This window comes from Tyto alba, unplaced genomic scaffold, assembly GCF_018691265.1.
Source record: "Tyto alba isolate M040663 unplaced genomic scaffold, T.alba_DEE_v4.0 Super-Scaffold_7, whole genome shotgun sequence".
In the NCBI taxonomy this organism is placed as follows: Eukaryota; Metazoa; Chordata; class Aves; order Strigiformes; family Tytonidae; genus Tyto; species Tyto alba.
Window position 1 is genome coordinate 112,824 of NW_024881328.1, and position 12,303 is coordinate 125,126.

Sequence of the window (12,303 nt, forward strand, 5' to 3'; positions counted from 1 at the left end):
TTGAACGAAAAGAGAACACCTGCAACGGGTCTGGTTACCCTGCTTCCCAAACAGAACCCCTGCATCCCAACCAGAACCTCCTGAACGCTGCCTGAACCACCTAAACCCCAACAAGACCCGCTGCACCCTCTTTGGGCCCACTGCACACCAACCAGAACCCCCTGAAACTTCCCTGGACCCCATGAACCCCGTCTGAACCACCTGCACTGTGTCTAGGCTCCCTGCATCCCAGCCAGAACCATCCACCCCAACCCGAAATGGCTGCATCTTGCCTAGACCCCCCTGAACCCTGTCTGAACATGTAGCACCCCAACAGGACACCCTGAACCCTGTCTGAACCACCTACACCCCAACAAGAACCCCTGCACCGTGTCTAGGTCACCTGCATCCCAGGCAGACCACATGCAACACAAGCAGAACCACCTGAAACCTGTCTGAACTCCCTGCACCCCAACAAGACCCCCTGCATCGCAACCAGAACCCCCTGAACCGTGTCTGAACACCTTGCACACCAAAAAGACCCCCTGCACCCTGTCTGGGCTCCTTGCATCCCAACCAGATCCCACTGACACTTGCCTGGACCCCCTGAAGCCTGTCTGAACCCTCTGCGTTCTGTCTAGGCTCCCTGCATCCAAGCCAGACCCCCTGCACCCCAACCAGAACCCCCTGAAACTTGCCTAGACCCCCAGAAACCTGTTTGAACCCCTGCACCCCAACAAGACTCCCTGCACCCTGTCTGGGCCCCCTGCATCACAAACAGCACCCCTGCACCCCAAATGGAACCTCCTCCAACTTCCCAAGAACCCCTGAACACTGTCTGAACCCCCTGCAACCCAACAAGGCCCCTGCACCCTGCCTGAGACCCCTGCGTCCCAACCAGATTCCCTGAACCCTGTCTGAACCACGTGAACCCCAACAAGACCCCCTGCACCCTGTCTAGCACACTTGCACCACAACCAGACCCCCTGCACCGCAACCAGAACCCCCTGCAACGTGTCTGTGTCCCCTGCTTCCCAAACAGGCCCCCTGCACCACAAGCAGAACTCCCTGAAACAAGTCTGAACCCCCTCCACCCCGCAATATCCACTGCACCCTGTCTACAATCCCTGCAGCCCAACCAGAACACCCTGCACCTTGCCTGCACCCCTTGAACTCCGTCTCGGTGCCCTGAACCCCAATCAGACCCTCTGCATCTCACCTGGATGCCTTGCATGCCAAACAGAACCCCTGCACACTGTCTGGGCCACCTGCACCTCACCTGGACACTCTGAACCCTGTCTGAACCCCATGCAGAGCAAACAGATGCCCTGCAACTTGTCCGGGTCCCGCGTTCCCCAAACAGAGCTCCTGCACCTCAACCAGAACCCCCTGAAACCTCTCTGAGCCCCCTGCACCCCAGCAAAACGCCCTGCACGTTGTCTGAGACCCCTGCATCCCAACCAGACCCCCTGTACCCCAAAAAGTCCCTCTGTACCTTGACTAGATCCCATGCACCCTGTCTGGTCCCCCTGCACACCAAGAAGGCCCCTGCAACCTGTCTGGCCCCCATGCGCTCTGTCTGGGTGCCTGAACCCCAAGAAAACCCCCTGCAACCTCTTTGGCCTCCCTGAACACCAACCGGACACCCTGCAAACTCTCTGGCATCCCTACAGGCTGTCCTGTGCCCCTTCACACTGTCTAGGTCCCCTGAACCCCAAGCAGTTGCCCTGAGCCCCAACCAGCCCTGATACACCTTGTCCTCCCCCACCAACACACCCCAACCAGACCCCCTGCACTTGACTAGACCCCATGTGCCCCGCTTCCCCTCTGTTCACCCCGTCTGTGCCCTCTGCACACCAAGCAGACCCCCTGCACCCCAAACACACCCCTGAAACCTGCCTGGTCCCCTGCACCTGTTTGGGTCTCCTGCACCCCAACAAGACCCCCTGCACCCCAAACAGGTGGTCTCTATACCTTGACTAGCCCCCATGGAACATGTCTGGCCCCCCCTGCACCCTGATTGACAGCTGTGCATACTGTAAGGGCTCCCCAAACCCCACGTAGACCCCCTGTCCCCCAAAGAGACCCCCTGCTCTTGACTAGCCCCCATATGCACCCTGCTTTCCCCCCCTGCACTCCAAGCAGACCCCCTGCACCCTCTCTGGACCCCCTGCAACCTGCCTGGCCTCCTTGGGCCCTGCCTGGGCCCCCTGCACCTCAGCCAGACACTCAGCATCCTGTCTGGACCCCTCGCACACAACACACAACCCCTGCACCGCAACAAGATCCTACACACCCCAACCAGATGCCCTGCAACCTGCCTGCACCCTGTCTGAACCGTCTGCCCCCCCAAGAAGACCTCCTGCACCTGTATGTGCCCCCTACACCCTGTCTTAGCTCCCTGTTCCCCAATCAGACCCGCTGTAACCTCTCTGGCTCCCTAGCACCCTGTCTCAGCCTCCTGAACCCCAACCAGACCCCCCCGCACCCCAGAAAGAACCCCTGCACCACAACTAGCCCTACTACACCTTGCCTAGTCCCCCTGCAACCTAAACAGACCCCCTGCACCCTGTCTGAGCCCCGTGCACCCAGGAAGACTTGCTTCGCACTGTGTGGTTCCCCTGCACACCAACTAGACTCCCTGCACCTTCAACCCCTAGTCAGCCCCAGTGGCCTCCACTCCCTCCCAGTGTCTCCCAGTGCTCACACAGTGCCTCCCAAAGAATTCAGCGTCTCCCTGTATCCTCCAGTCCCTCCCAGGGTCCCCCAGTGCCCGCCAGCATCTCCCAGTCCATCCAGTGTCCTCCTAGTCCTGTCAGAGACCCCCTAGTATTCCCCCAGTGCCCTCCAGTCCCCCCAGTATCTTCCAGTGCCCCACCAGTGCCCCCAACTGTGTCCCAGCCCGTCCAGTGTCCTCCCAGTCCTGCTCAGACCCCCTAGGATCCTTACAGTACCTTTCAGTCCTCCCAGCATCCCCCCCACGGTCCTCTGCAGTGTGTCTCCCGCTCTGTTCCGTGTCCCCTCAGACCATCCAGTGTCTCCCAGTACCCCCCAGTCCCTCTCAGCGTCCCTCCAGTGCACCTGCAGAGTCCCTCAGTGTCTCCCAGGCCTGCCACAGACTCCCTGGTAACTCCCAGTGCTCTCAAGTCCCTCTCAGTGTCCCCCAGTGCCCATCCCGGCATTTCCCAGTCCAGCCAGGGTCTGCCAAGTCCTGCCAGACACCCCTAGTATCGCTCCAGTCCCCACCGTGTCTCCCAGTACGCCCCCAGTGTCCTCCAGGCCCCTCTGCAGCACATCCAGTGTCTCCCAGTTTGTGTCCAGGGTCTCCCATTATGTTCCGTGGCCCCGCAGACCTCCCAATGTCCCCCAGTGTCCTCCAGTCCTTCCCCATGTCCTCCTGTCCTCCCAGTGCCCTCTTGTTGAAAAACAGTGAAGGAAAAAACATTGTTTAGGGTAGTGTAAAAACTTAAGCAATTGGTCAAACACCGGCAACACGTTGTCCGTCACACAGAGGTCCCTGAGCTAGGCGAGCGTGATAAACGCCTCCCGGGAAACGCAGATGTGGAGAGGCCCCATGAGGAAATCAGGAGACTCCTAATCGCGAGCCATTGTCCTTGAAGATTAAGGCCCTCTGAAAAAGAACAAACTAGCTGAAGCTAGGCAAGAGATAAGAAAGTGCAAACATAAACCAAAGAAAGACCAATTCCAAACCATAGACAAAGTATAAGAACGGATGCTCTCCAAAGACCACCAGAGGTGGCTAGAGACCACCGACAACCCCCGCGGAAGTCCCTCAGAGACCTAAACTGCACACATAATAATTATGTGATTACTGTAATGACTTTTTGGAAATTGGATAAATAGACACGTAACGGAGCAATATAAGCTTTGGCTATCGTAACGTACAGCAAGCACGTTAGGCAGAACGATTCCCTTGCGTCCCCGGCCAAATAAAGCAATGCCCGCTCGTTAACGCTGAACGCGATTTCAGTGAGGGAGGGAGAGAGACAGGGAGATGCTGAGAACAGATACGAGTCGCCGGGTAGAGGGAGACCTTCCGATGCGATTTTCACAAGCGACAGGGAAGGCGGCAGCGTGGAAGGAATGAAATGCTTCAGGCGGCTGGGGAGCCAGCAAGGGAGCGGCGTGGAAAGGACGTGGAGAAGGCGACGGGGGACGGGGCGGTGTCGGCAGAAACAGCAGAAAGCTGCGGGGACCCGGCCAGCCCGAAAGGCAGCCGGAGGCGGGAGCAGGCGGGCAGCTGGAGAAGCGCGGCCGGGACCGGCCCGGGGGGACGCGCGACCCGCCGCAGCTCCCGGTACCGGCCCCGGCCCGAGGCTTTCGCAGCCCCGGGGCTCGTCTCTCCGCCTCCGCCCCTTCCCACCTCCGCAGCGCCGGCTGCCCGACCCTCACCCACGCGGGGGCGGGCGGCACGCGCCTCCGAGCGCCTCCCCCGCGAGGCTTCCCGGCCACCCGGCGGCTCGGGGGCGCCGAGCTCCCGGCGCCGGTGCTGCGCCCCGTCGGGGCCGGCCGAGAGGAATCCTTCCTCGCCGCACGGACCGGCCGCTCCTGGCCGCGGGCAGCCGCGGCTGAAACTCTTTCTTTTGCTCCTCAGCCAGCTCCCGCGGGCAGGAACCACCACAACCACCACCACCACCCACCCCCCCCGACTCCAGCTAGAGCCCCTTTGCACGGTAGGGCCGACCTCAGCCTCAGCCTCAGCCTCACTGGCTGCACCTGGGGCTGCCCCAGTCCAGCCCCAGCTCCCCAGCTGCAGCCTATTTAAAACCTTGGCCTGGTCCCATCCTCACCTCACCGGTCCCACCTGGGCTGCCCCGGCCTCAGCCTACAGCTGGAGCCCGTGGGTACCCGTCCTGCAATAAGGTGATCTTAACAGGCTCAGGAGCAATACCGTCTTTTATTCAGGCCTGGGGGCTCAGTGGATTTTCCTCAAATCCAGCACAGCTAACGGCAGGTGCAGGTGCTTCTTCTATACACCCAAATCACAGGTTGGTGCTTTTTCAAACATTCCTATTAGACACCGATTGGTCAGCAGCTCTAATACAATTATGATACAAATGACATTTCAAGACGATGAGGCACGGAATCATGACTTTACAACCAGTAAGGTTTTAAACTAGGTATGTTTATTCAGCGCTGGGCGCACAGGGGAATCATTTCTTCCAAATGCGTGCCCCACTTGGAGCCAAAAGCTGCTCCTTTTTATTGCTTAAAAACGCTACATATTCATCTACTCTAATACATATGCATCACTTCTCCGAGGATAGGGAGGGAATATTACAATTAGTTCCAAGAAATCATTACCATAACCTCCCCGCCCCAAATTCCTCCCGTCGCACTTGCGCAGTGCTTCTTGGTGGTCGTCGGCAGGGGTCTTCAGATGGAGGCTCATAGTCTCCTTCATGGTGCTCGCTAGTTGACCCTTACTTCTGCGCAAACTCAGTCCTGTAGTCACGTACACCTTGTCCTTCAAGTCTGGGCTAATTTGCAGCTCCTTTGTCTTTATGGTTCAGTGGTTTTAGTTCCCCTCTTATCTCAAGGACAAGAGATACCAGACATGGCCCATCCCGTCTTCCTTCAATTCAATCACAAGGGAGTTACCGTCCTTTGATAGGGACCATCAATGGCCCATCTTGTTCTTTCTCATTGTCGCGGTTTGAGCCTGGTTGGCAACCAACCACCACGCAGCGGCTCTCTCTCCCTTCTCTTCCGGCAATAAGAAGGGACAGTGAGCCAGGCTTGGGGTTCAAGATACAACTGGGATGGGGAAAAAATCCCCCTTTATGGTCACGAGCAAAAGGCAGACTCGCTAGGGGAAATAAAAAAAAAAAAACCATACCTTTATTACAGACACTAATAACACGTAAGAGGGTAGGACAGTGAAAAACATTGCCACATCTTGAGAACACCTTCCCCCCATCCCTCCCTTCTTCCCGGGCTCAGCTCTGCTGCCGATATCTCTACCTCCTCCCCCAGCAGTGCAGGGGCAGGGAATGGGGGGTGCAGCCAATGCTGCCACTTTCTCCATCTTCAGTGAGGGGAGCTTCTGGAACTTCTTCCCCCTGCTTCATCATGGTCCCCCTCTCACAGGAGACAGTCCTCCACAAACTTTCTCCGACATGAGTTCCTCCCACAGGCCACAGCGTTCCCCACACTGCTCCGTTGTGGGTCACCAACTTTCTCCAACTGGATTCCCTCCCACGGCTGCAGCCCTTCCCGAGCTGCTCCGGTGTGGGACACCCCCGCATGCTGCAATCCTCCCAGCGCTGAATTACAGCAGTGGGGCTACCTTTTCCCACAAGACCCCGGCCTTCTTTGGGCACAGCACCTTGATCAAGCAGGCGGAAGCCACAGGCCATAAATCAGTGTCTGCTCCACCATAGATCTCCATGGGTGGCGGGGGGGGGGGGGGTGCCCTGCCACCTCACCACAGGATAAAGGGGGTCTCTGATCCTGCACACCTCCCCCATCCTTTCTTCCTCTGTTCCTCCACTGACCTTGGTGTTCATGCAGCTGCAGCAACTCCTCCTCACAAGTCCAACTGCTCGTCACCACGTCCCTTCTTAATTACGTTATCGCAGAGGCGCAGCCGATTGGCTCAGTTTCCAAACAGAGGTGGAGCTGACTTGGAGCTGGGGGAGCTTCAGGAAGCTTCTCACAGAGGGCCGCCCCTATAGCCCCCTCCCCTGCCACCAAAACGACTCCACCACTCACTCAACCCAGGACACTCATTCCATTGCAAAGGAGTTACCATGCTTTGATGGAGGCCATCTGGTGAGCACCCCAAGAAGGAGGGGGGCTATCGGGTTAGTGTGAGCATCCCCTGAAAGGAGGGGACTATGGGGTTAGTGTTTCCGCAGATCAGTTCCCCCCTTTTCTTTTCCCAGTAGTAAATTCTTTTACTTTTCTAAAATTTGGATCGCTGTAAAGAGCCTCATACATAACTTGTAGTCACTTTGCGAGTTGCCAATTCTATATATATTCATTCTTCCAATGACCAAATTTTACACTGTGCACATTTATCTATGCCCAGCCAAGGGGGCCCTCGTTTAGACTTTCCTTCCTCTTCTCTATTAGACAAAATGTGGTCCTCTTCTCCTGTACCTTTATAATGGTCCTCTGTGGCAGCAGAGAGGACAGAGATGTTAGCGGTTGCAATCACGAATAAAACTTATCTACACAAAGCAGATAAGCAGGCACTTCTTTATTCCAGTGCTGGGGAACACAAGGGATAGCTCCACCAAAAAATGTGTTCACTGACAGGTACAAAGCACAACATATTTATACACTTTTCCAGCAGAGTAATGGTTACATAATATCAACAAAATTCATAAAGTTTAGTTTGACCTTAATAACGATTGGCTTTCAGTTACCTCACCTTACCTATATTCCTATTCTACAGAAATCATTGGTCATCTTTACTGATTGATTTGAATAGAATGAGGGGAGGGTAATGATCGGCATATTCATGTTATTTCCTGGAAATCATTATCAAATGCAAATGTCTCTAGTGCATGCGTGGTTATGTTGGACGGGGGTCCTCTGGTGGTTGTTAATAGTCTTCCTCATTGTGTCCGCATGCTCAATTCATCTTTGGCCGATGCTCATTTCTTCTTTGGCTGATCTTCCAAACCAAACCCAGTATCTTCTGGCACCTATTGTTTTGACTCGAGATCCATAACCAGTACCCATTGTTTTAATTCAGAGTCCATAACGATTCGTACAGTGTTCAAGGCACACACCATATTAGCTACTAAGGGCCTTAGTGGGCTTTATATTCACATAGCTGCTATAACTCCATTTTAAAATCAAAATCATATTCTAAACTAAAATCAAAATAATATTCTAAGATTCAAGCTACTTTGTTAAGGTAACTGTAAAATTACGAGACGACGCCTCCTCCACACATAGCCCCGCTCGCTCGTGCACTACGTGGCTGTACCGCGGTTTCAGTGAGACATACAGACCCTGCGGTGCACGTTGGTGGTCTGAGCTGCTGCAGACTGCGAAGCGGGATCCTTCCTCACCCGGAGAGGCTGGCTCTCTCTTCCTGCAGCGGGAGGCAGCTGCCGGCCGGATGGCCACCAGTTTAGGCCTCTTTGCCTTTCTCTGGCCTCTCCAGCGTCAGCCACGGCAACTCCTGCCCACCGCCAGCCAGCGCTCCGCCTGTTCCTTTTTGCCGCCATGCCGCAAGGTGCACGAGGCCAGGCAGAGGACAGCCCACGCAAGCCTGAGGCGGGTGCAGTCAGCAGCATCCCCGGGGGAGGAACGGAAAACCGCATCCTCAGCGCAGCCTCTGGAAGAGGGAAAGACGAAACAGAGACTGTCAGCACCAGAGCCCACCCCTGGCCACGGCTCCTCCTTCCGCAGGGGCTGCTGGAGATGCGGTTGTGGGCCAGCTCGCTGCCCTCACGACAGGGCTTGGGGGGGGCCTGAGGCTACGGGACAGGCTCCAGGGGAGGGGCTGGAGCTGAGGGCAGCGGCACGGGGCGAGCGGGGCGGGGGCGGCTCAAGGGGATCTCTGGCGAGTTGGGGACGCCCGCCTCCTTTCCCCCTTCCCGCTCTCAGGGAACTCCCCAGGGCTGCGCTGGCCCGGCTCGCCTGCCGCAGCGGAGGGGGTGCAGCTTCCCGCCCCCCCCGCCCCCTGGAGACACCCCCACACCCGCCCAAGGGGCGGGCTCGCTCGCCTCACCGGCAGCCTCCACCCGCCGCCACCGCGCCCCTCTCTCTCCCGGGCACCGCTGCTGCACTGGCTGCCGACAGCGCGCCGAAGGGGCCAGAGCCGGCGCGCGAACGCCGGGCTGCAGTACCGCGCACGGGGGGCGGCGGCGGCGGCAGCTGCTTACCGGGAGGAAGCAACAGGCACGGCGGCGCCGCTCCGCCGGCACCGCCGCGTCACGTTGCCGTTAACCGCGGAGGTAGCAGCGATTGCTGCAGAGGACGCCCCCCACCGCGCATGCGCGGCTCCGGGGCTGCAGTACTGCTTCGTTCGGCAGGCGACAGTGCCGAGCGCGGCACAGGGAGACCCCACCGCGCATGTGCGCCTCCGGGGCGGCAGTACCGGATTTTCGGGGAGCAGCCGGGCGCCCGCAGGAAAGCACATAAAACCGGCACCAAAACTACACCTCGAGCCGCGCTGCGGGGGCCACGGTGGTAGAGAGGACTGCGCCGGGCCGCGCACCACAGAGAGCACCGCAGCTGTCCGGCAGCCGGGTCCGCAAAAACTACAGCTCCCGGCATGCCCTGGGGCAAGCACAGCCTGGCCGCCCGCCGCCCAGTGTCGGAAGAGTACAGCTCCCGGCAAGCCCTGGGGCAAGCAAAGCATGGCCGCCCGGTGCCGGAAGACTACAGCTCCCAGCATGCCGCGGGAGGCAGGTCGCCCTGCGCTCTCACCCTGCGGGGGACACCGCTGTTCAGCCCCCCGCCCTCCACAGGGCGGCTCCGGCCAGCCCGCCCCGCACCGTCCCCGGCTGCGACCCAGAGCGGCGCTCCCCCGCCCCACCGGCACCGCCCCCCTCCTCGGGCCTCTCCCTGGAAGCCGCCGCTGCTCCGGTCGCTCGCGCGCTCCCGCCCACCTTCGCCCCCGCTGCAGCCGCAGCTCCGGAACGCTACCGTTAACGGCGGAGGCAGCAGCGACCGCTGCACAGCGCGCCCCCACCACGCATGCGCGGCTGCTAGGCTGCAGTACCGCATTATGTTCGGCAGGCGGCAGTGCCGACATCGGCATAGGGCGCCCCACCGCGCATGCGCCCCGTTGCAACTGCAGTACCACATTTCGGTCGTCAGGAGGCAGTGGCGATGGCGGCACTGAGGGCACCCACCGCGCATGCGCAGATCCGGGGCTGCAGTACCGCATTTTTTTTGGCAGGTGGCAGTGCCGAGCTCGGCACGTGACGCCCTCACTGCGCATGCGCAGGTCCCCGTCTGCAGTACCGGTTGCCGGCCAGCAGGCGGCGCCCCCGTAAGGCCCGACCCCGGCCCTGGGTCACCTCCTGGCCCCCCCGGGGTTCCCTCACAGCCCCTCGCCCGCTGCAAAGGAAGGACAAAACGCAGCCCTGTGGCGGCAAGCATTGATCCAGTCACACACAGAACAAGTCCCAGCAGCGAGGCTGCTCCAGGTCCCGCGCCCCCCGACGCTCCCCCTGCCCCTGGGACGCCGCAGCAGTTGTTCCCGCAGCCGTGCTCGGCTCTCCGGCCAGGAGCGGTCGGACAGCTCCCGCAGCAATGGGCTGCTGGGCAGAGGTGGAGACTGACCAAAAGGAGGAGCAGGGTCTGGGACACTAGAAAAAAACGCATAACCACAGACTGCAGGGCAGAGATGGTAGAATTAAGAAACGGGGAGGGGGAACCGGAAAAAAAAACAGCTGAAGAGGAGAAAGAATATCAATGTGTACACAAAGAACAGAGGGGGAATTCTAAAATAGGGTTATCGAGGAGCCAGGGACAGATCAAGAAAGGACAAAAGCGACAGGCTACAGCATGGAGAGGGAGGAATTAATGCAGAGGGACAGAGAGCTGGCCATGCAGAGACAGCGAAAGGCAAAAGATCGCAAGGGCGACGGGACGGAGAGGGAGGAATTTAAAAACCAGGGATGGGGAGGCAGACAGGGAGAGAGGCAGAAATAGAATGGGGAAAAGCAACAGACCGCAGGGCACAGAGGGTGGGATTCATCAACAGGGCCAGGGCAATGGACGACACAAAAAAATGTAGCTGCGGGCTACTGGGAAGAGAGAGCAAGTCAAGAACAGGGAGTGGGAGCCAGACAGACACGGAGAAAGGAACATAAAGACAGCGATGGGCTACAAGACAGATAGGGAGGAAATAAAAAATAGTGTCAGGGAGCCGGACAGAGAGAGAGAGAGGGGGAGAAATACAGGCAAATGGCGTGGGTCTATGGGACAGAGAATGAGGAATTAAAACACAGAGAGGGGGAACCAGCCATAGAGAGAGACACCAAAGAAAAATTCCAGACTACACAGGGCAGAAGGAGGAATTAAAAACTGGGGACAGGGAGCCAGACGGAAAGAGATAGAGATTGCAGGGAATAGCGGTGAGTGCAAGAAGAGGGAAGAATTAATAAACTGGGACAGGGAGCTGGACAGAGAGGGACAAAGAAAGACAAAAATAGCGGCAGGGTACAGGTCAGAGAGGAATGATTAAAGAATGGGGACACTGGGATGGACACAGATGGAGAAAAAAGCAACAGGCTATGCGTCAGAGGGAGGAATTAAAGAAACAGGGACAGGAAGCAAGGAAGAGGCAGATGGAGGAAGGCGGGGACACGACCCAAGAGGCAACAGGGCAGAGAGGGAGGAATGAAAAGTCCGGGACGGGGAGCTGGGAAAGGAGAGGCAGAGAAAAACAGAATCACAACGTGCTACGGGGACAAGAAGGAAGTAACCGAACAACAGGGACAGGGAGCCAGACAGAGTACGAGAAAGACAAAATACCACCGGGCTACTGGACATAGAGCGAGGAATGCAAAAATATGGATCCGGCGCTGGGCAGAGAGAGATGGAGAAGATAAAAATAGCCAGGGGGAACAGGGCACATATAGAGAAAAAGGAAGAAACAGGGATCCAGAGCTGGACAGAGAGAGACAGTAAAAGACACATATAGTGACAGGCTACAAGGAAGAGGAATGAAAGGATAAGGACGAGGAGCCAGACACAGAGCAACACTTACAGAAAGTATAGCAACAGCTAGAAGGCAGAGAGGGAGGCATTAAAACATCAGGACAGGGATCCAGACAGGGGAAGGGAGATAGATAAAAAGTGGATAAAAAGCAGAAAGACAGGCTACAGGGAAGAGAAGGAGGAATTAAATAATTGGGATCCAGAGACAGACAGAGAGAAAGAAGTAAAATCACCACAGGCTAAAGAGACCAGAAGGAAGAAACTGAAGAACAGGGAGGAGGAGCCAACCAGCCACAGACACAGAAAGGAGAAACCACAATGGACTCCAAGACGGAGGGAGGAATTTCACCAGAGTAGAAGTGATCCACAACTAGAACTAGTCATAACCACCAACAATAGCGTTTGTCCTCCCATACCACACACTAGCCCACTTTCTCACAGCACTCTGCTGGCCTCCTCCATTGCCCTCTAATATGCAGCTGGTCACTCTGCATCTGTCAAAAAAACAATATGAAACAAGTCACCTGGCTGCTGCTGGCTACTCGCACAGAAATGGATCGTATGATCCAATGCAAAAGAAACTGGGCAGATCAACAAGTTACTGCAGCACAGTACTGCTATGCTGCCCCTTACTCTATCATTACTACACTCCCAGGCAGGACAGCT

At 57.4% G+C, this 12,303-nt stretch overlaps 1 long non-coding RNA gene across 1 annotated transcript; it reads left to right on the forward strand.

The window, feature by feature from the left end:
* Positions 1-7,449: 7,449 nt before the first annotated feature.
* Positions 7,450-11,413, forward strand: LOC122152436. Its single transcript, XR_006164551.1, has 3 exons — positions 7,450-7,876; positions 8,997-9,002; positions 10,601-11,413. It is a non-coding gene; the product is annotated as an uncharacterized LOC122152436 (long non-coding RNA).
* Positions 11,414-12,303: the final 890 nt, after the last annotated feature.